This window comes from Tachyglossus aculeatus, chromosome 4, assembly GCF_015852505.1.
Source record: "Tachyglossus aculeatus isolate mTacAcu1 chromosome 4, mTacAcu1.pri, whole genome shotgun sequence".
Taxonomy (NCBI): domain Eukaryota; kingdom Metazoa; phylum Chordata; class Mammalia; order Monotremata; family Tachyglossidae; genus Tachyglossus; species Tachyglossus aculeatus.
Genome location: NC_052069.1, coordinates 74,740,486 through 74,762,547, shown reverse-complemented (window position 1 = coordinate 74,762,547; position 22,062 = coordinate 74,740,486). Strand labels below are relative to the sequence as shown.

The 22,062-nt window shown below is 39.5% G+C and overlaps 1 protein-coding gene across 8 annotated transcripts in view; it reads right to left on the bottom strand.

Annotated features, from left to right (window-relative positions):
- The window catches only part of SYBU (syntabulin), a 105,982-nt gene that overhangs the window by 80,443 nt on the left and 3,477 nt on the right, over positions 1 to 22,062 (bottom strand). For 2 of the 8 annotated variants that reach the window (XM_038745313.1, XM_038745316.1), the window contains exon 2: positions 19,175 to 19,229. The exons of the other annotated variants lie outside the window; for them this stretch is intronic. The gene's annotated coding sequence lies outside the window, so the exon portion shown is untranslated. The remainder of the gene's footprint in view (positions 1 to 19,174; positions 19,230 to 22,062) is intronic. 8 annotated transcript variants of the gene reach the window in all.

The following is a 22,062-nucleotide window of genomic DNA, read 5'->3' as shown; positions in this document are numbered from 1 at the left end:
GACTACGAGCCCGTTGTTGGATAGGGACAGTCTCTATTTGTTGCCAACTTGTACTTCCCAAGCGCTTAGTACAGTGCTCTGCACACAGTAAGCGCTCAATAAATATGATTGAATGAATGAATGAATGAAAAAACATGGGCTTGGGAGTCAGAGGTCCTGGGTTCTAATCCCAACTCCACCACTCGTCAGCTGTGTGACGTTGGGCAAGTCACTTAACTTCTCTGTGCCTCAGTGACCTCATCTGTAAAATGGGAATTAAAACCGTAAGCCCTAGGTGGGACAACCTGATTACCTTGTGTCAGAACAGTGCTTGGCACATAGTAAGCGCTTAACAAATGCCATTATTATTATTATTAGAGGGTTGGGAATTTTAATCTGCTCCCTCTTCACAGGTACTAGATTGCTTTTTATTTTGTTTTTGTTTTTATTTTTTACCTGGATCATCCAGGATGTTCATTTAAAGCAGGGGATCTTTTCTAGGTCTTGGATCTTGCAGGGGATCTTGGATTTTCACAATTCCATTGTGTCTTGGGCTGGTACTCACCTAACAAGTGAACGTCCTTCTAAATCAGCAGCACCACCTTGTGCTTGATACCTATCGGTTCTTTCTGGAATTGCTGTCCTCTTGGTTGATGAATCTGGCATAGATTATTCATGGTTTTTTTTTTAAATACGCAATTTGGAGGGTGACTATCTGCTCATTTTAATTTGGGTAAGAACCCGGTTTAAATTCCAAACATCTGGGGTTTATTTTAGTTTTTCTGACTCACGTACAATGATATCCACATGGCAAGTAATATTACTTCTCTCCGGTATTCGAAAACAACACAAATGTCTAAACGAAAAGTCACCATCACAGCTACTTGTCAGCATACATAGCAATGTCAATTCAGTATGTGGCACTAGCCTAATCTTGGTTTTGAGATAAGAACTGCATATTGACAAGAATGATAATACACAGAGAAACATAAAAGCTGACCAAGAGCACGTTACCCACTCTTTAAAGAATAGAGAAAAAGGAAAATCATCTATTAAAAAAGATTCCCAGGATTAATAATGTCAGTGATAAATCTGAAATCTGAGTGTATTACATGTTTAACCAAACTTTCCTCCAGAAAAGTAAGACAAAGAAAGGTTTCTCCTACCAAGAAAAAAAGCATTATCACAACTTTTACACAACCCGTATCTCAACTACTCTATTTGAGAACAGCCATTAACTTTTCAACTGAAGTTATTTTTAAGAGTAATGTTTGTTTCATTTATTTGCTCCTAACACCTGTGGCTTATCACCTTCCCACCTGCTCTCTTAGTTTCTACCTGAACCCCTCTCATTGCCTCTGTTTATGGCAATATTGTTAAAAAAAGATGATGCTTCTAAAACAGAGACCCGAAGCCTCCGGCCTATGTCGGCCGGCTTTTGATGGCAGAGTGGACTTGAGAGGACTGAAGCAGCTGCTTCCACGTGGTAGCAGACACACCCTTTCATCGTTGCTGTCGCATAGCAGAGAGGGAGACGCATGCTACTAGATATGCTCCAAATCAAGCGTATTTGACTGCGGTCAGGCCTCTCTTGGGTTGAGGCTACCTCTTCTTCCCAACGGACCCATTCTTCTCTAGATCTTCCCAAGTGCCAGCTTGTAAACTTTGACCCTAACACAAAACCCTCAGGTGATCATATATCTAATTTTCCTAATGATTTTTTTTGCGAATTATATTTATATGGAAGAAATGGCCTAACTCATGGCAGTGGAATTATTGAGACCTTTGGGACCACTGAAAAATCCTATAACAGTTTAGTACTTGCTCTAGATTGTAAGAGATTGAGAGAGTGCAATACCAACTCACATTAAACTCTCCCAAGTGCATAGTGCAGTGCTCTGCCCACAGTAAATGCTCAATTCATTCAATCATATTTATTGAGTGCTTACTGTGTGCAGAGCATTGTACTCAATAAATACCATTGATTGTTGATTGGTCAAGTTTATTGTATGATTGGCTGTCTTCTAGATGACAGCTTCTGGATGACAGCTAGAGAAGCAGCATGGCCTAGTGGATACTAGTGGGAATCCTAGTGGGATTCGGAAGGACCTGGGTTCTAATTCCAGTTCTGCTCCTAATATGCTGTGGGACCTTGGGTAAGTCATTTCACTTCTCTGTACCTCAGTTACCTCATCTGTAAAATGGGGATTAAGACTGTGAGCCCCATGTGGGACATGGACATATCCAACCTGATTACCTTGTATCTACTCCAGTGCTCAGAACAATGCCTAGCACATAGTAAGCACTTAACAAATTACAAAAAAAGAATCTTGCCCACTATAAATTTCTACTCCACTCAGCCAAACTGTTATGAAAATATGCGTGGCAGGAAATATTGTCTTCATTAGAAAATAAATGGTTCTGGGAAATCAAGATGGTGAGTAAAAAGAAAGCTTTCAATATTTGTGTTGTCATTACTGAAAATGTGAGAAAAATTGGCTTCAAATATATCAAGATTTTCATTTTCATTTAGAGATATTCAGGGTTACAAATTTATTTCATGGGGAAAGCTTAATTTCCCCAAGCCCACACTTTGCAGGTGTATCCCCATAACTTTCAATCAGATACAGGCAAGCAAGTATTTTTTTTTAAATGACCTGATGTATATATAAAAGGGAGATAGGAGTTTTATTTATTTCTTTAGGATCTTATTCAAAAGATCCCTTCAGAGTAATCAACCACGAAGAAGCAGCATGGCCTAGTGGACAGAGTAAAGGGAGTCAGAAGGACCTGGGTTCTAATTCTGACTCTGCTCCTTGTCTGCTGGGTGACCTTGGGCAAAACATTTAACTTCTCTGTGTCTCAGTTAAATGGGACTTAAGACTGGGAGCCCCATGCAGGACAGGGACTGTGTCCAACCTGGTATCTACTCCAGCACTTAGTACCAACCTGGCGCATAGAAAGCACTTAACAAGTATCATTAAAAAAAATCCATCAATCAATGGTACTGACTGAGTGTATACGGTATGCAGAACACTGTATTAAGCACTTGAGAGAATGCAATACAACCGAGTTGGTAGATGCAGACCCTGCCCATATGACATTCAATTTAGGTTGTAAAAATGACTTAACAAGCTTTTGGTATTTTGCAGCTATGAATTCTTCTTCAAATGCAGTTGAGTCCTTTCCAACCCTAAGCCACTCTCATGGGCACACCCTCTTCAGAATGTCCCTGTCTTCTGTTATAAAGTCATTCTGGTATGTGTATCCACAGAGTCATTTTGTTAAAAATACAAAAGTGGTTTAGCATTGCCTTCTTCCACTCAGTCAAAACTTGAGTCTTTTCCTTTGTCTTTTATCAGTGTTTTGATCACTTGATCCTCCCCATAAAGAGCAAACAATCCTCATTTGTTTGTTGAACCATATTTACTCTTATTAGCTACTCCTTGGGAGTAACTTATGTATGTACTTAGGTAAGTACATAAACTTTTAGGATAGTATTTTTCAGTGCAATGAAGTAGTCGCTGTCAGACCTATCTAGTTCTAAGATTATTTAACTTTCCAGGATATTGACTCTCATTGGACTACCTATAAAAAATCCTTGATAGTTCAATTCGCTTCTGAACACAAGGGAAAATTGTTTTATAAGCATTTTGCATAAGTTTAAAATATGAACCACCATCCTCTTAAACAAGTAAATGTTTTTAAAGGTTGTCTTATAATCTTTTAACATTATAAAATGATTTTTCCATTAACTGTATATTGTGATCTGAATCTTGCTCAGTTTTCCTCCTGAGTATTGAAATGCAAATTTTACTTGAATTATTTTTCCTTTTTTGTACATGTTTGTAAGTGTGGCTCAAAAGTGCAGAGTTGAGGGCAGCTGGCTTTTGGGGAAAGAAAAGGAAGATGTTCAGTAATGAACTTGATGCCCGTTGTTGTGTAGGGACCGTCTCTATATGTTGCCGACTTGTACTTCCCAAGCACTTAGTACAGTACTCTGCACACTGTAAGCGCTCAATAAATACAATTGAATGAATGAATGAATTAAAATTATATCCATGTAGAGCATTACAAGGCTATGGAAAAATTGTACAAGAGAATATGATACTAAATTGTGCATGCCAGTTGAGGATATCCTTTAATTATGTTAATTTTTATGGTACTTGTTAAGCACCTGCTATTTGCCAAGCACTGTATTAAACCCTTGGCGTGGCTCAGTGGAAAGATCAAGGGCTTGTGAGTCAGAGGTCATGGGTTCAAACCCCGGCTCCACCAATTGTCAGCTGTGTGACTTTGGGCAAGTTACTTAACTTCTCTGTGCCTCAGTACCTCATCTGTAAAATGGGAATTAAGACTGTGAGCTCCCCGTCGGACAACCTGATCACCTTGTAACCTCCCCAGCGCTTAGAACAGTGCTTTGCACATAGTAAGTGCTTAATAAATGCCATCATTATTATTGTATCCTCCCAGCGCTTAGAACAGTGCTTTGCACATAGTAAGCACTTAACAAATACCATCATTATTATAAGTGACATGGGGCTGTCCTTAAGCTCTGGTAAATGTATTTTAGGTTTTAAAATTAAGGCTAATGTGTGCTTGCAGCAAGATTTCTTACAAATTTAATTCTTGCACTATAGAATTTCTTGGCTCATATAAAGTATTTTAGTGTTACTTTTTTCTATTCAGTGCTTAGCATAGCTGTATCCGCTTGCAGAGCAAATGGGGGCAGCGAGGGCTGAGGCTATTATTTGAATTATTCAACCCCAAAACCCACTTTTGGGGATAGCCCCAGTGTTTTTAATATTAAGCCTAATCCTTGTCCCACAACAATGAAGTCTGACAGGGTACTACTTGAAGAGTTTGGGAAAATGACTGGACTTGTCTGAATTTTCCAGGTCTATAATGACAGTGAAATGAAATTAATATTTGGAACATTATTATTCTAAAAAATAAATCTGCCACCCTTTAAGATGTGAAAATATGAAGTTAACAAAGAGCCTCCACCTGTATGTTAGCAACGTAATATTTAAAATAGAATATTAATGTTTTATATTAAATAATAAGGTAAAGGATTCAAACTGAAAGAGGTGGTAAATTTTCACTAATGTTTCACTTAGTACAGTGCTCTGCGTACAGTAAGTGCTCAATAAATACGATTGAATGAATGAATGAATTTATGTTATGTTGTAATAATAAACAGCTAACATATTCTGGGTATTTTGTAATTTTAGTTATCATTTAAAAATCTAGAAATGCAAATGAATCAGTTTTAGCTTCTTGAGGGCAGGGAATGTGGCTTCTATTGCTATTGCATTCTCCTTAAAGCTTAGTATAGGGCTTGGCACACAATAATCAATAAATACCAGTGATTAATTGGTAAATTGATCCATGTAAAACCGAAGGGCTAAGGAATTGAGATAATCTATGGGATTGTATATCATTATTTGTGTATATACATAATAATTCATATTTTACCCTTTTATTTAAGCATTAGCCAATGTACATATGACCTTCTACCTCTTTCTCCTCTCTGTAAATGATTTTAGTATCTGTCTCCTTTGCTAGATTGCAAACTTCTTGAAGGCAGTGATTATGTCCACTTACTCTATTACACTATCCCAAGAGCTTGGCTTAGTGCTAAATTAAATACTATTCATTCATTCAGTCATATTTATTGAGCACTTACTGTGTGCAAAGCACTGTACTAAGTGCTTGGGAAGTACAAGTCGGCAACATATAGAGATGGTCCCTACCCAACAGTGGGCTCACAGTCTAGAAGAGGGAGACAGAGAACAAAACGAAACATATTAACAAAATAAAATAAATAGAATAGATATGTACAAGTAAAATAGAGTAATAAATATGTACAAACATATATACATATATACAGGTGCTGTGGGGAACGGAAGGAGGTAAGACTTGGGGGGTGGAGAGGGGGACAAGGGGGAGAGGAAGGAGGGGGCTCAGCCTGGGAAGGCCTCCTGGAGGAGGTGAGCTCTCAGTAGGGCTTTGAAGGGAGGAAGAGAGCTAGCTTGGAGGATGTGCGGAGGGAGGGCATTCCAGGCCAGGGGGAGGGCGAAGGCCGGGGGTCGTTGGTGGGACAGGCGAGAACGAGGCACAGTGAGGAGATTAGCAGCAGAGGAGCGGAGGGTGCGGGCTGGGCTGGAGAAGGAGAGAAGGGAGGCGAGGTAGGAGGGGCCGAGGTGATGGACAGCCTTGAAGTCGAGGGTGAAGAGCTTTTGCCTGATATTATTATTATTATTATTATGTGCTTACTGTGTGCCAAGCACTGGCGTAATGACAAGGTAATTAGGTTGCACACAGTCCCTATCCCACATTGGACTCACAGTCTAAGTAGGAGGAAGAACGGGTATTTAATCCCCATTTTACAAATGAGGAAACTGAGACACAGAGAAGTGATGTGACTTGGCCAAGTTCACACGCAGATAAGTGGTCAATCTGGGATTAGACCCCAGGTCGTCTGACTCTCAGGCCCTTGCTGTTTCTACTAAACCACACAGCCTTCAAAACCATACTCTGCGGATATACTACATTTTCCCACCAATTCCAGGATTCAGCAGTCAGGGCTTCCAGTTTTTTACAGACAAAATTTCTCCAGGGCAATACCGGGTTAAGTATGAAGCCCTCTGGACCTACTTTTAAATAGTTAACCACACATCTGTAGTGTTTGGAATGAGGGTACCATGTAAAGTCAGAACAATTATTAAAAATGAGAGCAAGAAAGTCTGCAGGCTCAGGGCTCTGTTCCCTTTCCTTTCCAATCACGCCTCACAAATTTCTCCCTTGCAGAGAGATGTCTTTGAAGTTCCTAGAGCATTGGATAAGAGAAGCTTGCAGAAATGCACACAGGGAGATCAGAATTGAACAATCTTGTTGTGTGCACATTCCTTCAATTTCTATGCAAAGGACAGACCCATGGAACCAGGCCTTGGTTTTGAGAGTCCCTTGTGCACCTAGGTTGATGTAAGCAGATGTTCTGCTTTAGGCAGGATGTTTCCAAGTTTTGCAGTCAGCCTTGACCCTCTGAGAACCTTCTGGGGGTTTGGACTGGATGTTTAGAAGGAATCATCATCATCATCATCAGTCGTATTTATTGAGCGCTTACTATGTGCAGAGCACTGTACTAAGTGCTTGGGAAGTACAAATTGGCAACATATAGAGACAGTCCCTACCCAACAGTGGGCTCACAGTCTAAAAGGGGGAGACAGAGAACAAAACCAAACATACTAACAAAATAAAATAAATAGAATAGCTATGTACAAGTAAAATAAATAAATAAATAAATAAATAAATAAATAGAGTAATAAACATGTACAAACATATATACATATATACAGGTGCTGTGGGGAAGGGAAAGAGGTAAGATGTGGGGGATGGAGAGGGGGACGAGGGGGAGAGGAAGGAAGGGGCTCAGTCTGGGAAGGCCTCCTGGAGGAGGTGAGCTCTCAGCAGGGCCTTGAAGGGAGGAAGAGAGCTAGCTTGGCAGATGGGTAGAGGGAGGGCATTCCAGGCCCGGGGGATGACGTGGGCCGGGGGTCGATGGCGGGACAGGCGAGAACGAGGTACGGTGAGGAGATTAGCGGCGGAGGAGCGGAGGGTGCGGGCTGGGCTGGAGAAGGAGAGAAGGGAGGTGAGGTAGGAGGGGGCGAGGTGATGGAGAGCCTTGAAGCCCAGGGTGAGGAGTTTCTGCCTGATGCACAGATTGATTGGTAGCCACTGGAGATTTTTGAGGAGGGGAGTGATATGCCCAGAGCGTTTCTGGACAAAGATAATCCGGGCAGCAGCATGAAGTATGGATTGAAGTGGAGAGAGACACGAGGATGGGAGATCAGAGAGAAGGCTGATGCAGTAGTCCAGACGGGATAGGATGAGAGCTTGAATGAGCAGGGTAGCGGTATGGATGGAGAGGAAAGGGCGGATCTTGGCAATGTTGCGGAGCTGAGACCGGCAGGTTTTGGTGACGACTTGGATGTGAGGGGTGAATGAGAGAGCGGAGTCGAGGATGACACCATGGCTGCGGGCTTGTGAGACGGGAAGGATGGTAGTGCCGTCAACAGAGATGGGAAAGTCAGGGAGAGGACAAAGTTTGGGGGCTCAGTGGAAAGAGCTCAGGCTTGGGAGTCAGAGTTTGTGGGTTCTAATCATGGCTCCGCCACTTGTCTTCTATGTGATTTGGGGCAAGTCATTTCACTTCTCTGGGCCTCAGTTCCCTCATCTGTAATATGGGGATGAAGACTGTGAGCCCCATGTGGGACAACCTCATGTGGAGCAGGGACTCTTTCCAACCTGATTATCTTGTATCCCCCCGGTGCTTAGAATAGTGCTTGGCACATAGTAAGTGCTTAACAAATACCATTATTATTATTATTATTATTATTATTATTATTATCATCATCATCATTATTATCATTATTAATAATAATAATAATAATCCAACAGCCTTGGTGACAGCTGTCAATCAATCATATGTATTAATCAATCAATCATATTTATTGAGCACTTACTGTTTGGGAGGGTTTGGGAGGGAAGACAAGGAGTTCACTCTTGGACATGTGGAGTTTAGTCTTGGACATTAATGACAATAATAATAATAATAATAATGTTTGTTAAGTTCTTACTATGTGCCAGGCACTGTCCTAGCACTGGGGTAGATACAAGATAATCAGGTTGGACACAGTCCCTGCTCCACATGAGGCTCACACTCTTAATCCCCATTGTACAGATTAGGTAACTGAGGCCCATTGAAGTTAAGTGATTTGCTCAATGTCTCACAGCACTCATGTGGCAGAGCTGGGTTTAGAACCCAGGTCCTTCTGACTCCCAGGTTTGTGCTCTATCCACTAAGCCATGTTGGGGAAGCAGCGTGGCTCAATGTAAAGAGCACGGACTTTGGAGTCAGAGGTCATGGGTTCAAATCCCGGCTCCGCCACTTAGCTGTGTGACTTTGGGCAAGTCACTTCACTTCTCTGGGGCTCAGTTACCTCATCTGTAAAATGGGGATGAAGACTGTGAGCCCCCTTGGGACTACTTGATCACCTTGTAACCTCCCCAGCGCTTAGAACAGTGCCTTGCACATGGTAAGCGCTTAATAAATGCCATTATTATTATTATGTTGCATCTATTTGTTGCTCACTTACTGTGTGCAGAACACAATACTAAACACGTGGGAGAGTACGAGACAAAAGAGTTGGTAGATATGTTTCCTGCCCACAAGGAGCTTCATTTTCAGAAGGGAGGCAGACATTAAAATAAATTACACGTGTGTTCAAGAAGGCTGTGGGGCTGAGGGTGAGGGGAACATCAAAGTGCCTAAAGGGTAAAGATCTCAGTGAGTAGGCTTCCCCTAAAGGTGAGTAAGCAGGGGAAATGTATCTGGGAAAGCCTCTTGGAGGAGATTTTGATTTTAATAAGGCTGTGAAGGTGGGGAGAATGATCGTCTGTTCTGTATGAAGATGGGAATAGGGGAGAGTTCCAGGCCAGAAGGAGGATGTTCTGGACAATGGGCCGGCCTCAAGATAGATGAGAAAGAGGAGGTGGATGGGCAACAAGAGGAGAGTTGTGACAAAAGATCATTGCACTATTAAGACGTTAACATAATCAATTTCCAAAACAGTGGTATTACGTTTACTTTAATGTAAACATTAAAGTTTACCAAAGAGCATGAAATGGATATTTATTTTTCATTAATATCCTTAACATTGTAAAGATTTGGAAAATTGCTAAAATTATAAATGTGTTTAAGTGGTTTAAACATTTGATTATTTTACAGCTCAGCTATTAGAGCATCAGACTCTTAATCTGAGGGTTCAGGGGTGAAGTCCTTGTTGGGATCAGAAGATGTTTAGGGAAGCAGTGTGGTCTAATGGACAGAGCACTGGCCTGGGAGTTAGAAGGACCTGCGTTCTAGTCTTGTCTCTGCCACTTGTCTGCTGTGTGACCTTGGGGAAGTAATTTGACTTCTCTGGGCCTCAGTTACCTCATCTGTAAAATGGGGATTAAGACTGTGAGCCCCATGTGGGACAGGGACTGTGTCCAACCTCTCTAGCTTGTATCTACCCCAGCATTTAGAACAGTGCTTGACACAAAAGCTTAGCAAATACCATTATTATTTTTTTATTCAGTTTGCACTCAAATGTTTGCCTTCATCATCATCGTCTAAATAATATGTTGAATCTCTACTTTGAAAATTTATACCTAAGGTACTTACACACATGGATTTCTTTAATTATACTGAGTACTATAGAATGATCTTGAATCGATTAATAATTTATACTTTATATTTCTAAAATAATCATTTTGAGAACTAGTGAGAAATGCACAATTTCTGATTTGTGATCATACAAATTTACACTGAAAACATGCAGAAATACCACAAGGGAGAAGTTATTTGCTCATTGTATCCATATCAATAAACTTATAAAGATCTCACAAAAATAATAAGGCCCGGTGTAATGACTCACAAATGTAAAGAGCCAAGAAAATAATAATCAATGAATGGTATTTACTGAGCATTTACTGTATGCAGAGCATTATACTGAGAGCTTGAGAGGGAACAACAGAGCTGGTAGACATATTCCCAGCACACACGGAGCTTATGAGACAGACATTAATATAAAATTTCAAAATTATGGAGATATACGTAAGTGCTGTAGGATGTATATATAGTATATTATTTTTATTAGATGGAAGTTATGATTCTGCATCAGAAACAAGACTTTATGATGTTCTCTTGCCAAAGGCTAATATGCTTATTTCTGGGTTGCTGAGAGAAGAAAAGGTTGACAGCTTGTCTAGGTTCATGTACTTCTGGCTCATGTCCTTCAGTGCAAATTCTCATCAGGTATTTAAGGGCTTTGTTATATATTCTATTTCTGTAACCCAATATCATTATAACCAGGGATGTTTTCTGTCTCCCCCTTCTAGACTGTGAGCCCGTTGTTGGGTAGGGACCATCTCTATATGTTGCCGATTTGTACTTCCCAAGCACTTAGTACAGTGCTCTGCACACAGTAAGTGCTCAAGAAATACGATTGAATGAATTAATGAATAACCCTTTCTATAACAGAGCAGTTGAGGCTGGAAATGACTGAAGACTATAAATCTGATAAATATTTGGAAATTTGTCTTTATAGTTTGTCAAAATGCACTTGCCAGAGTTCTTGTCTCGGCAGCTGGGTGAGACTTTTTAGTCTGAAATTTTTGAACAAATCCCATTCTCTAGCCAGCTGGGAAACATCCACATTTTTTAATTGTAGCAACCTTTCCAAGTGAATAATAAATATCTCTTTTTTATTCCATATCCTTCTAAAGTTTGTTTATATCCAGAGGTTTCAAGCATTGGTACACATATTCTTTGTGTAAATCCCCAATTCTGTAGCTCACAGTTTCCTGTCTCATTAATATATGTGACTAGACTTTTCCCTGAAGTTTTTTAGCCTGATCCTATTAAAAGATACTACCTTTGGGCCTTTCCCAGCTTCCATTAGTAAATCACTCGGTGTCCTATATAAGATTCAATCCATCAGTCAATCAGTGGGATTTACTGAGTGCTTACTGTCTGCAGGGCACTGTTCTAAGCACTTGGGAGAATATGATACAACAGAGTTGGCAGGCACATTCCCTAAGATTCCATTTATTATCCTTTCCAAGAAACTATGGGATTTCTCTAGAAGCCAAGTGGCATATAGCAAGTTAACACCATTGTTTTGAAGTCATAGTGCCAGCTTCGAGAGTGGATCAGGTATTTCATTAGTTAGTAAAAGATGCATGGCAATAGAGTCCCGCAGTCTGGTTTTGTTCCTGGGGTCTGGTTTTATTCCTGGGACTTGTGGTTTTCTCATTGATCCTACTTTCAAAATGTGACACTGTCACAAGAAGTAGTCTAAGGAGTGCTTTACTTGTTCTACTCTCATCCTGAGGCAGCATAGCCTAGTGGATAGAACATGGGCCTGGGCGTCAGATGGACCTGGGTTCTAATCCAGACTCTTCCACTTGTCTGATGTGTGACCTTGGGCAAATCATTTCACGTCTCTGTGCCTTAGTTACCTCATTTGCAAAATGGGGATTAAGACTGCGAGCCCCATGAGGAACATGGACTGTGTCTAAATTTACCCTAGGACTTAGAACAGTGCCTGGTAAATAGTAAGTGCTTAACAAATACCATAAAAAAAACAAGACTCGACTGGATTCTTAGGTGTGGTTAAACCCTCCTCCACAATTTTAGCTGAAGTTTTTAAATCACAAAAACTCTTGCGAGTGCTTTGTTACAAGCTATAGAGCAAGCTAAGCATTTCAATGATGTCATCCCAACCTGTAATTTTAAATGTCTGTTTGGTGGCCACCATCTAATGGTGACTTAGGAAGTGTATGGAAATTAAAAATGGTATTTCCTGTCTGAGGAAGCCTGAAATGCCTTACTTTATTTGGGGGTTAAATCCTGTACTGTAACTAATGAAGCCAATCACCTTGTTATTAACATCTCCTACCATTCCTCTCCAACTCCTTGAGCGTGTACTCTACCAAGCATTTAGTACAGTGGTCTGCACACAGTAAGTGCTTAATAAATATGGTTGATTTATTGATCTATGCTAAACTCTACAAAGGCACCGGGAATGGTTTGCTTTAGGACTTCAGTATTTTCCTGCTTAGCATCCGCAGGCCTAAGTATTTCACATTTGGCAAACTATGTACTTATTCACAAAGATGATGTATATCATTTTTAGGTCACTGATACTTGCGTCTGGAACTCCATCAATAAGCAGGGAGAAATCATCATCATCATCATCATCATCATCAATCGTATTTATTGAGCGCTTACTATGTGCAGAGCACTGTACTAAGCGCTTGGGAAATACAAATTGGTAACACATAGAAACAGTCCCTACCCAACAGTGGGCTCACAGTATAAAAGGGATATGTACAAGTAAAATAAATAAATAAATAAATAAATAGAGTAACAAATATGTACAAACATATATACATATATACAGGTATACATATATACAGGTAGACATGGATGTGGGGAGGGAGGGCATTCCAGGCCAGGGGGAGGATGTTGGCCGGGGGTCGATGGCTGGACAGGCAAGAATGAGGCACAGTGAGGAGGTTAGCGGCAGAGTAGCGGAGGGTGCGGGCTGGGCTGTAGAAGGAAAGAAGGGAAGTGAGGTAGGAGGGGGCGAGGTGATGGAGAGCCTTGAAGCCGAGAGTGAGGGGTTTTTGCCTGATTAGTAAAACCTCGCATATATTCTGGTCCTCCTCCTCTCCAGGGTGAAACCTGGCATCTCTCCACTCTGTGTGAAATGAGGACAGTTGCATTCTACCTTAATCAGATCAAATTAGGGCAGGTGATAACCCCTGCAGGCAACATAATTATGAAAAATGTTTGTGTTCAATACAAATTGTTATTCCATCCTTACAACCTAATCGGACGTCATATTTAACCGGTGATTCACGGTGCATCAATATACATTCTCTCTTTATCCCCTGTGGATGAAAGCTAAATTTCAAGTCAGGATGTGAGGAAGCTATGTCGCTCAGCCCAGGAATAATTCCAATAACATTTTTATAAGACTTAGTAATCCACTATAACAACTAGTGATTGTGCTGTGTGCTAATAAAACCATGACATGCAATGAAAATACCGGGTCTATAATTCTGTCGGCGAGAAAACTTGGAAAATAATCTCCAAACCCCAAAACCCCAAAAGTAGAGGATTAAGCTTTTTCCTGAGTTTTCTGTCATAACCTGCCCTTCCTCTCTAATGGAACACATGCAGTGAATAGCCGGCTAACTGATTTGACATAAACTGAAAATTGGATGCAAAAGTTCATTCTACATTACTGGGATAATACACCCAATTTCATTTAGAATATTACTCTTCAGAAGACACCCCAAGCGCCGCAATAACAAATGCTATATCAAAGATGCACTCGGCAGCAAATGCGGTACGAGGCTCCGTGGGGTGATTTTTCAGTGTGTCGGAATTATAATATCACTCCATGGAAACAGTGCTCATAGAATACTAATGATCAGTTGATAGTCCATGACTCTTCCACTGATGTCTGTGAACTCCTAACAGTTTGCTTCTGTTAAGTAGGCTTGCCCCAAGTCTATTCCATGCCAGGCCTCTAGCAGAGTGGCATGAGGAAAGTTCAGATATTGAATTTACTGTTTAGTTATTGTATAGACAGTGTTCAGCAGCTTGGCAAACTGCTGCCTTTGGTTTGCCTTGGCTTCTTCAGTTCACTGGTGCTAGATTTGTAGTTCTCCAAGACAAATAGGAAATATTTCAAAACACATAGCTCTTGGGTATAGTTCTCTAGAAAAGTATTTATTCACATTGTCCTTTTCCAGAGAGAAGCCTATGATCAATCAATCAACCAATCAGTGGTATTTATTGAATGCTTACTATATGCAGAGCACTGTATTAAGCATGATGCTGTCGATGACGGAGTGCTGTGATTTCCAATCAGCCTGATAGGAGCCTCTTGTTTTCTACAGACAGATCAGTAAATTCTGTCCACCACTATCTCATCACGAGATTACTACTGAAGTCAGTCAAAGTCACTATTGACCTTGCCTGCCATTTTTAAGTGTCCCTAGAAAAAGAGCCTTCCTATCACTGTCCCCTGCTCAGTCACTTTTTGATCAATCAGTCAATTATATTTTTTGAGTGCTTACTGTTTGGAGAGAACTTTATTAAGTGCTTGCCCAATACTAAGTCCTTTCTTCAAAGTTCTTCTAGTCCTTCCCCAGTTCCATGGCAATAGTTGGGATCCAGTCTACAGTAAGGACCAGACACATATGTAATATTATTAGTGTATTTCAAGTGTAATCCCAGGTTTGTCTTTCTGGTCCACTTTTACCTAGTAACCCGTCTTCAGTTCGCATGTAAAACTGTACAACGTCCAAGGAAAGCAGTACCAATGCAAACATTCATTTAAAGAAAATTGAACTCATTTTGTTTATCTCAAATACATGTGGAACTAGAAGCACTTGGGACCACACAGAAAGCATAAAATGATTTCATAATAAAGTTTTTATTTAATTCAAGTGGTTGGGAGAACTCTTCAAGCAGTAGCTACCCAAACTGTAGTGTTTGCTATTCACAGAAAAAACTTCCTCCACCTAACAGTGACCTGGTTTTAAAACCCAAGAAGAATGCTTATATGAAAATATGGAAAACTTTTTCCACTCTTCTAGAAAGGAAACTGCTAAATGATGACACTTCAGCCCTTCAATTTTTAATGCTAATTAATGAATATAAAATGGCTGCTGTCTGCACTGTGCCCAGAGGTGATAAGTTTTAAAAAATGTACCTGTACAGAACAGAAAGACCTCATCAGCACCAGGTGTCATTCCAGGACATTGCACCCAATTCTGCAGATATTTAGGGTTAACTAAAATAGTCAACCTGGAGCCTAAAATTGTTTCTCATTTCTAAAAATTAAATCCTCTTTCCACCTTTGATTAGGTTTTAGCAACTTAATCTAGCAGAGTGCTAGACTGTCATCTTTTTAAGGTACTTCTAGGTTTCTCTTGCTCTTGGATTTGTACCCTTTATTTACCCTATCCTGAACCACATGACACTTATGTATCCAAAGTTTATTTTAAGTCTGTCTCCCACTCTAGACTTGTAAGCTCCTTGGGGGCAAGGAACATATCTGCCAACTTTGTTATATTGTACTCTACCAAGCACTTATTATAGGGCTCTGCACACAGTAATCACTCAACAAATATGATTGTTTGATTGATTCACTACCATTCTAGAAAATTCAGAATTTCTCTTTTTTCGTTTTGTTTTGATCCTGCCAAGAAAACAAAGTGTTATGGTGATCTGGGAGAAAAATCATGAGGATTTTTGTTTGTTTTGCTTTGCTTTTTGGAAATAGGGTTTGCTGAAAAAAAAATAGTGGACCAATAAATGACTCACCAAAACAGGACAGAGAGGAAAATTTCTAGCTCTGCATCACATTGGAAACAATAGTCTAGAGTTCAGTGGTCCTTTTCTACACACTGACACATAACTTCCAATGAAGTCAGTGATAGGAGTGAGTCACTTTCATTTCTGAGGTCTTGGTGGCCACTTACTCTACTGATAGGTAGTGGGAAAGCTGACTGGTGGAAGGGTGTGGTAGAAGGAGAATGCATCTCCTCCCAGTGTTCTACACTATCCGTATGCAGTGTGTACCTCTTTCAATGAGAGAATCAGGGAGAAGTCAGGGAAATTAATCAATCAGTGGTATTTATTGAGCGATTACTGTGTGCAGAGCACTGTACTAAGTGCTTGGGAGAGTACAGTATAACAAAGTTGGTAGACATGTTTTCTGACCCCAAGGAGCTTTCAGTCTAGAAGGGGAGACAGACATTAATATAAATAAATAAATTACGGATATGTACTTTTGTGTTGTGGGGCAAAGGGTGGGGTGAATGGAGAGTGTAAATCCAAATACAAATCTTTGGCTTTGTAGCTTCCTGGGGATGGGTTTTTTTTGGCTCAGGACCCATACATCAGAGAGTTATCCTATACAATTTATTTTTGCAGTCATTAAATTTAGTCACTTCCTATTGAAGAATGAAAGTAAATTGGGACAATATTTGTAACCTTAAATGAACAGAATACTGAATAGGTTTCTATACTGCTCGTCATAAGTACAGGGGCACATAACTATTGCTTAATAGTTCTACTCCTTCCACAAATTAGCAATCATTCATTTAATTTTCTTTTATTTTAATGACTAGATTATAATTATAAAATGCTTTATTCTTAAAATAACTTCAAAAATGCCACAAAAGAGCAAATGTTTTCCCTGAATAATTAATTTTCATTTTTAAGAGGTAAAGCACAACAATATTTATTGAGATATTCAATAATATTCTGTACATAAAATTTAAGGAACAGCAAATACTTTTTTAAATAAATAAATAATAAATAATGATGGCATTTATTAAGTGCTTACTATGTGCAAAGCACTATTCTAAGTGCTGGGGAGGTTACTAGATGATCAGGTTGTCCCACGGGGGACTCACAGTCTTCATCCCCATTTTACAGATGAGGTAACTGAGGCACAGAGAAGTTAGGTGACTTGCCCAAAGTCACACAGCTGACAATTGGCGGAAGCGGGATTTGAACCCATGACCTCTGACTCCAAAGCCCATGCTCTTTCCACTGAGCCATGCTGCTTCTCTAAATTAAATTAAATTAAATTAAATTTAAATTAAAGATCTGCAGAACTACATGCACACACATCCACTCACATGTATACAAACAGTCCATTTTCAAAGGAAATGGTCCAGATGGTGAGATCCTATTAATCTGTGTTATTTAGCTGAAAGGACGATGCGGGGTGAACTTAGTACAACACTGTTTGCACATAAGTATAGCTCTTTGCTTGCAAATAGTTTTGCTCCACAGAGGATAAATGTACATACAAGAAACAGTTAAACACAGATCACAATTATATTTAGGATTGAACTATTTGGAAAAACAAAATGTTAAACAATGAATTAGCCCAACTTTGAAGGTTGCTACAAATTGCAGTATTCATTTTCAGGACTTCGCAGTTGTATTTTAAGTGTAAAAACAGATTTGTCTGTAGTTAATTTAAGAACCCAGCTCATATAATGGACAGTTAGATATTAGAAAGTAATGGAGGGAAAATCTCTTTGGAAGTAGGAATTCCTCTTAAATAATTCATGTAATAAATGGATCCTCAAGTCAGTCTACATATATAATGTAAATTTCTGCCATCTGAGTGTTCTGATTGGCTCAGAAACAGTCCCAAGTGGTACTAGTGGCGGAGGGAGCCTGTAACCCCTTCCTCCTCCCCCTCACACATGCTCTAATGGAACCCCATATCCTGACTGTCATGATTCAGCATCTCAGAAGACATGTTGGAGGGAGGGAGGAGAAAACAATTACTAGTCAACTGCTGGTCACCTGCCAGTTCAGCCCTAAATCCTGCCCCGTGCCTCGTTCTCGCCTGTCCCGCCATCGACCCCCGGCCCACGTCCTCCCCCTGGCCTGGAATGCCCTCCCTCCCAACATCCACCAAGCTAGCTCTCTTCCTCCCTTCAAGGCCCTACTGAGAGCTCACCTCCTCCAGGAGGCCTTCCCAGACTGAGCCCCCTCCTTCCTCTCCCCCTCGTCCCCCTCTCCATCCCCCCGTCTTACCTCCTTCCCATCCCCGCAGCACCTGTATATATGTATACATGTTTGTACATATTTATTACTCTATTTATTTTACTTGTACGTATCTATTCTATTTATTTTATTTTGTTAATATGTTTGGTTTTGTTCTCTGTCTCCCCCTTCTAGACTGTGAGCCCACTGTTGGGTAGGGACTATCTCTATATGTTGCCAACTTGTACTTCCCAAGCGCTTAGTACAGTGCTCTGCACACAGTAAGTGCTCAATAAATACGATTGATTGATTGATTGATTGACAGGCTAAATCCAAGAGAAGTGGGTTCAGGTCACCAAACGTCTTCCTTCCATCTCCCTATGGAAACCACGTTATCCCCCACACATTCATACATTGCTCTGTTCCTTTCCTTAAAATCCTCCACTGACCCTCTGGATCCCTCTGCAGCAAACAGAAACTCAACAGTGTTGGCTTCAAGACTCTCCACCAACTCAATCAATCAATCAATCAATCAATCAATCGTATTTATTGAGTGCTTACTGTGTGCACAGCACTGTACTAAGCACTTGGGAAGTATAAGTTGGCAACATATAGAGACAGTCCCTACCCAACAGTGGACTCACAGTCTAGAAGGGGGAGACAGAGAACAAAACCAAACATATTAACAAAATAATATAACAACTCACCCAACTTACATATCTTCTCTCTTCACTGCTACTCACCGATCTGCTCTCTTCAGTCCTCCGAGCTGACCTTTTAACTGTATCTCAAGCTCAACTCTCTTGCTTCTTTCCCCTGACTCACACTTGCCCCAGCTTGGAATTTTCTCTTTCCCCAAATCCAACAGATCTCAGGCTTCCCCAGCTTCTAAATGTCTCCTGGAAGCCCATCTCCTCCCACATACCTTCCCTGACTAAATCTCAGTATCCCATGTCTTATCAACCCATCCTCCATATTATTATCATCACCTTGTATGTATATACATTTATTCAATTGTATATTTATTTCTTTTGATTACTTTGCAAATACCTTTGTTTCTATCTTCTGATCTTCTCCAGATTCAAATTCCCCAGTATACACAAACCTGGGAATGAAAATACTCTTGTTTAAGTCCTTACCCTAGGTTAAAATCACCTCTTGATACAACCACCCCAGGGATATAATCAATATTACTCTACACATATGCCCAACTACTAGAAATTCGAATTAGATATTCTAATTCTAATTGAGCACCATAGAAAAGTAAATGCCATCTTGCCCCTTCCATCCTTGTGCTGAGATTAAGCAATTAACAATGAATATCTTGAGGGAAGCTCTGCCCACACTTTGGGTCAGAACAATTAATCATTTTTGAGGTATTGAAGAGATCTTTGAGCAGATAATCCAGTAAATTGTTGGGCTGTTTAATTTAGAATGCTTAATTTAGTACAGATGAGTCAGATGTCAAGTTAATTTTATCTCATTCAGAAGAATCATTTTCCAATGAAGACCTCTTTGAACTTTGATGATTTTAGGCACCATTGTAAGATCACAAAACTGATGAAGTTATGTTTCTCCAGACCATCATCCATCATATAATGGTATTTATTGAGTGCTCAGCCAGCTAAAATATTAGAATTAAAAGTCTTTCATCAAATTGGCAAGAAACTGGATGAACTTAAAAATGAGTCTGAAGTGGACAACCTAAATGGAGAGTTGAGTTCAAAGATTTATAGGAATCGTTAAGAAGTTCATTTGCTACCAGCTGCTATAAGAAGAAAAAGAGCCAGTCTGCTCTTCAACCCAACTTGGACAAACTCTTTAAGGCAGTTATAAACCTACTAACACACTCAGCAAAAACCTCTACTTCTACAGCCTCCCATAATAAATAATATTATTATTATAATATTACAAATATTTTTCTAACCTATAACCATTCCAACTGATCTTTGAGTTTTTCCAGTGTTTAATAAATCATGATTATGTCAGAACCCCCTCATTTATATAAAAATGTGATATTTTTGTTACTTTAATAAAAATTAAACAAGAGTTTAATTATGTTTATCCTTACAAGGTACTGTATGGTAGGAATTACTTTTCCTGAGGTTATGGAATCGATCCTAATTCATCATTTGTAAAGTTTTTGGAAAACATATCCTATAATACAAACATCCATGATAAAGCCATATTTTCAAAGGACTTTAATTTGGAAGCATCATGGGGTATACCAGTGTTTAATCTAATTCACTTACCTGGAGGAATTGAATTAGACCAGATGATCTCTTGAGGGTAGGAACCACTGTCTTTTACTTCACTGTGCTCTAGTAAGCATGAAGTGCAATGTTCTAAACCCAGTAGAAGCTTATTCAATACACTTGATTGATTAATAATATTGTAACATATTCTCTTGACTAAGAGTATGTCTTTACTTGCTGCTCATCTTTTAGAGCCCAGCACTTTCAATCCATTTAAAGTAAGATTAAAAAAAGTCACATTCTTTAAATCGCATCTCTGGAAAATCTATTTTCAGAATTCCAAGAATAATAATCAAGTATGAGAGATGCCAGTTGAATAAACTCTTCATTTCTGAATAGAGCTTCATTTAAACAGTGAGGACCTAATCCACAAATATGTACTAATAAAATTTACCCTTTGAATGTATAACATATCAGTCAATCAATAATAGTATTTATTGTGCACTGACTATGCACAGAGCGCTGTATTAAAAACTTGGAGAGTTCAACAAAGGTAGAAGGCATGAACCCTGCCCATAAGAAGCTTTCAATCTTAAGTGGGAGACACGTATCTAATAATTTGTCAATAGGGGAGAAAAGTGCTCAATTTTTGAGCACATAAATTAATATGTATTAAAGAGTGGTGTGATATTATAAGTGCAAAAATACTAGATTATAGTTTATAAAATATGACCTGTGGAGAAAAAAAATAATTGAGGAAAGCTTCCTGAGAGGTGGAATTTCAGAAGAACTTTGAAGATGGGTAGAGCAATGGTTTGGCAGATTTGAAGGAGGAAGGAGTTGCAGGAGTGAGTTAGGGTCCAGACATGGAAAAGTCAATAATGAAGCACAGCTTGTATGGTATAGTTTCTTTTCACTTTAAATAAAACAAAGAATGGAATCAGAAGAATCCAGTTTTCCTGACTATCCCTACAGTGAGCTTCTTGATTCTTGACATCCAGTTTCCCTAGTCCAGGCCATAGACTTCAGTCAAAAGATGAGTACTTTCTTCACCTTATGAAAGTGAATATGATATAGATGAGTCAAGAAAAAGCACAACTGAACTTTCCCCCTAAACCTTCAAAAATACACACTGCATTAAATGTATATTAATTCGATCTGGAAACTTGTACAGATTTATTTCAAATTACTTCATAGAACTTTTGAATTTGAGGGCGTAACTCAGTGACACTAATCAAATAGCATAATTCAAAGCAAAGTACACTCTATATTATATAAATTCACATTTAATGAAGGAAATGCATCATGGAGAGAAATGCCCTGTAGAACTAAATAGTACAAATATCATCAGAGCTCTTGCCTCGATATACCAAATACTTTCAAAAACCTAATGCCTAGCCTATATTTTGAGTTTATGAAACTGGCAATCTTTAGGCTCAAGCAGAAATACCTAGATATCCCCTTTAAAAACACATTTTAACAAACAGTAGTGGAGGAAAAATTTATACTATGACTTCGGGCATATTGCAATTCTCTTCAAAGCAGGACACTCAAAGTCTTCAGTTACTGAGGTCAAATAGAAAGGACACTCACAAATACTATGAGAAAATTGTTTAGTAAGATATTTTCATGCACTTGTTTATAGAGCAGCCTGCATCTGTGTAGGTACAGGCGTAGAGTGGTGTGGAAGGTGGGATTAGAAACATCCCTATTTAATTTAGAAAGAACAAAGGAGAGAAGAGA